The 4,452-nt window shown below is 32.0% G+C and overlaps 1 protein-coding gene across 1 annotated transcript in view; it reads left to right on the top strand.

Annotated features, from left to right (window-relative positions):
• Positions 1–3,759: 3,759 nt before the first annotated feature.
• Positions 3,760–4,452, top strand: part of LOC111706118 (titin) — a 110,607-nt gene continuing 109,914 nt past the window's right edge. Inside the window, exon 1 of the mRNA XM_023478891.1 lies at positions 3,760–3,833. The gene's annotated coding sequence lies outside the window, so the exon portion shown is untranslated. The remainder of the gene's footprint in view (positions 3,834–4,452) is intronic.

Below are 4,452 nucleotides of genomic sequence, written 5' to 3'. Positions count from 1 at the left end.
CAAACTCTAATTTTCTAAGCTCTATATCTGTGCAAGCCAATGTGTTTGGAGACCTTTACTATTTCAAACTATGAATTCTGCTAGGTCAAATAATTTAAGTTTGAAATATCTATGGTTTTTACCATCAGGTCGCCCATCTATTGGGGTTAGAAAATTTGAATTTGTGACAAAGACTCAATTCCTTTGATTTTTGTTTGTTTTCACTCGCTTCTCCTAAATATTTAGGTGTAAGTTTAGCATTCGATATTTTTCTATTCTTAAGCCAAGAACTTTTGATTTAAATATTCCTAATAATTTTCTAAATAGTTTATTCGAATAAACTAAAACCAACAGACACTTTATTATTCCTTTTCTAGCTGCCTTTGATGATGACAAACACTTATTTAAAGAAACTCAAAAGTAAGTACTTTCAAATGGCTCTCCAATTTGAATTGAACATTTTTTATATGGAGGGTTGCTTACGCCTACTTTCCTCTTAGATATTTTACTGCCTTTTTCAAACTTCTACATTATTTCTATTACAATAATTATAATCAAACCTATCATGCATTCTTATTACTACTAGCTACTAGTATGTTTATCACTATGCTCAAAGTTACGTTTTTAATTTTTGATGTTTTTTTTGCGCATTTTTATTAGAAATCGGGAATTCTTACATATTGTTCTTTGAATCGAACATTATAGACCAAACACAGTTTGAAAAAGTCTACTTTATAATCTACGATTTAGTCATTTCAGATTAATCTGCCTTTCCGCAAATTCAGATATTCTAAATGTCAATTCCTTCTAAAAATAGTCGTATTTAAATTATAAATCAGGATTGGCTAATTCTTAAATTTGAGTGATGAACAAAACTCTTAACCCTGTATAGGCTGTTATCTCTGAGTGGGGGGGGGCAGGCCAGGGGAGGGGGGTCATGAAAAAGTTATATGTTAGATATATATGCAAACCTATATATATATTAGTGCAAACCATGCAGATTTACTAAATAAACAAAGCTTGCAAACAAGTTTAATCAGTGTAAACAAAGTTGATGCAAAATATATTTTTGCAGATTTTTTATATATAAAAATTCGATTTTTGATTTTCCGCACAAGTATGAAATATTTTTTTTCCGGTTACATGAATTTCAAAACTTTTTTGTTAATCTCAATATAACTTCAATAAAAAGAATTATGATTTAAAACATAAATAATTCATGGTTTACTTTAGTTTGAAAAGAGCCTTCGTTACCCTAACCCTATCCAGGCATTTAACAAAAAGTTGTAAACTTTTATTTTCATGATCTATTCAATATTTCTTGATCTGTAGAACAAGCTGCAGGGTTTTATTTAATATCAAAGTGCATGCAATACTATATATTTTAACTATTTAGCTCCGAAAAGATAAAATGACAAAAATATTAAATATTATAAAGGGTTTACATATGTATATAAACATTTGCATTGAAATCAAAAGCCGAACATATCATGAAGAAAACGGTTTTATGCTTATCGGCTGGAATCATATACTAGCATTAGCATTCCGAAAAAAGTATTTTCAATTTTAATAAATCATTAAAGAATTAAGGGAAATGTCTACATTTTCTCGCAAAGGCGGAGGGGGGGGGGGGTTGTCTTCTGACTTCGTTCCAGAGGAGTCTCTCTGATATTTTTTGTATTATGGCCTGCATTGTGTTCTAGATTTTGAATCAAAAAGGGAAAATATCCCACCTCATTTTCACTGCATTTTTCTGAAATTTTTCAAAAACTTTGTGTTGGGTCAATGAGGGATGTCTAAAGTAATACACTTAAGGTCAGGAAACTCTATTCTGGACTCTATAAAACGTTTCCTCCTGTCCCTCTACAATCGCCCCCGTCCTTTCCAGCATTTCCCCCCTCCAGATTTGGATCCTGCGTGTTCAGAAGCTGTTCCCTATAATTTAGATTCTCCGTGTTCAGTTGTTGTTCTCTATAATCAAAATCCTCTGTGTACAGAAGTAGTTCTCTACAATCTGATTCTCTGTGTTCAGAAGCTGTTCTCTACAATCTAGATCCTCTGTGTTCAGAATCTGTTCTCTATAATCTAGATCATCTGTAATTAGAAGTGTTCTCTATAATCTAGATCCTCTGTGTTCAGAAACTGTTCTCTATAATCTAGATCATCTTTTCTCAGAAGCTGTTCTCTAGATCCTCTGTGTTCAGAAGCTGTTCTCTATAATCTAGATCCTCTGTGTTCAGAATCTGTTCTCTATAATCTAGATCATCTGTAATTAGAAGTGTTCTCTATAATCTAGATCCTCTGTGTTCAGAAACTGTTCTCTATAATCTAGATCATCTTTTCTCAGAAGCTGTTCTCTAGATCCTCTGTGTTCAGAAGCTGTTCTCTATATTCTAAATCCACTGTTTTCAGGAACTGTTCTCTATAATCTAGATCTTCTGTGCTGAGGAACCGTACTCTGTAATCTAGATCCTCTGTGTTGAGGAACCGTACTTTGTAATCTAGACTCTCTGTGTTGAGGAACCGTACTCTATAATTTAGATCCTCCGTGTTGAGGAACCGTACACTATAATCTAGATCCTCTGTGTTGAGGAACCGTACTCTATAATCTAGATCCTCTGTGTTGAGGAACCGTACTCTATAGTCTAGATCCTCTGTGGATAATAATTATAAGAAAAACATATGTACAAATCATCAACAATGAGGAAGATATTGTCGTTATTTTTCCTTGAAAAACAATTTTTACTTTCTCCATTGTTAATGCTCTTCAAAAACCCACAGAAAACCATGGTTATATTGTACCTTTGTTATTTGAACATGGTTCCTTTCCTTACTAGAGAAATATTACATAGACAGTGAATAAAATAAATCCCAATGATTTAAATTGAATTTCAATGTTTACATATTGATGTATGGGAAAACTTTCCCTTTAGGAGTTTATAACTTTTTAAGGACATGACAATGCTTTTAGAAAATGCGGGATATGTCTTAAAACCCTCGAACTTGACAGCTTCCATCAATTAAACAGATTATATATGTCTAGCTTAGAAAGCAGGAAATTCTATAGACTAAGCGCTCTAGTAGATATATACATATTTGTGCATATACATAAATATGTATTTTGATTAATAGTTTATAAAAAAATAGTCTTGTAAAAACTAGAAAACTGGACAGAATTCTTAAAATAATTTGTATATTTTCTCGATAGAGTGTTGTATATAATAAGTCATTTTAAGTAGCTTGTATAAAAATTATTAGCTCTGTTTGAGAACCCCCCCCCCATATTGATAAAAATGGCCTTATCTTTTTATCTATATAGATTTAAAAAACATAGATTTACTTGTTAAAAAACGCCATAATAACAATTACTGTCTATCTTACCCCCACGAAGGATAGCATGTTTTGAACAAGTTAAGATATTTATTTGTTAAAATTGTTTTGTACATCAAATTGAACTGAAATTTAGATGAGGATGAATGTACGTTTTATAATTGGAGAAGTTACATAATATTCGAATGTTCCTCCCAATTCTGGGCTTTCTCTCTTCTTCTCTATAACATTGCTATTTTCATCTATGCCTCTTTTCTTGTAGATTCAATACAATTTGGGTGGAGCTTATTTTGTAGATTTGTAAACACTTTTCACTACTACTTTCATTTTTACTACAAATAGAAAATTGTCATTAAAAACGTTTTAAAATGAAGTCTACAGTATCCCAATCCACCCCCCGGACTTTGCAACTCTACTAGATCCTGCCTTTCTCCAGCTAGTGTGGCTGGTCACACACAGGACTTCTGCTCTCACTGCTTCACAGCTGATTCAAGCTCTTCAGTGGATCTCAGGCCTGTCCCAGGGTAAGCTAAAGAGGGAAACATTTTGGGGAATTATCTTTTTAAACCTGTTTGGACTTTGGAGAGACATTAAATGATATTTAATTGTGCTTCATCTAAATATTTAGTGACTAATTAGATTAAATTTTTTTTAATCGATGTGGCAAATTAAGCAGTTGATAAAATTTGCTTAAAAAAATATGAAAAGGGGGGTTTGAACAAAAAAACATAATAATTTTGAAAAGCTTGGAGGGGAAAAAACTAAAAGTGAAAGAAAAAGAAAACTATAGTGAAGACTAGCTTTAGTAGGAGAAAAACAATATCAGGGGTAGTGGAAAAAGAATAGAAAAAAGCGGGAGCATAAACATCATGATATCGAAAAAATCTTTGAAAGTAAATTGTATTTCATAAAAAAATAGTTTAGATTAGACTTCATTGAAAACAATTTTAGATAAGTAAAGTATCAAAAATAACATAATTTACAGTTTCTGTTAAAGAATAGTTTCACACACAAATGTACACAAGAAATGTACGTACAGTTTATTGTATAAAACTATGTACATTTCTTACTTTCCTGCTCATCTACCCTGTTTCCCCCTGTTTCCTGCACTTACTTAATAAATTCCCCCAATTCAACCCCCCC

The sequence above is a fragment of the Eurytemora carolleeae genome, unplaced genomic scaffold, assembly GCF_000591075.1.
Source record: "Eurytemora carolleeae unplaced genomic scaffold, Eaff_2.0 scaffold713, whole genome shotgun sequence".
Lineage (NCBI taxonomy): Eukaryota > Metazoa > Arthropoda > Copepoda > Calanoida > Temoridae > Eurytemora > Eurytemora carolleeae.
This window is presented reverse-complemented; position numbering and strand designations above follow the sequence as displayed.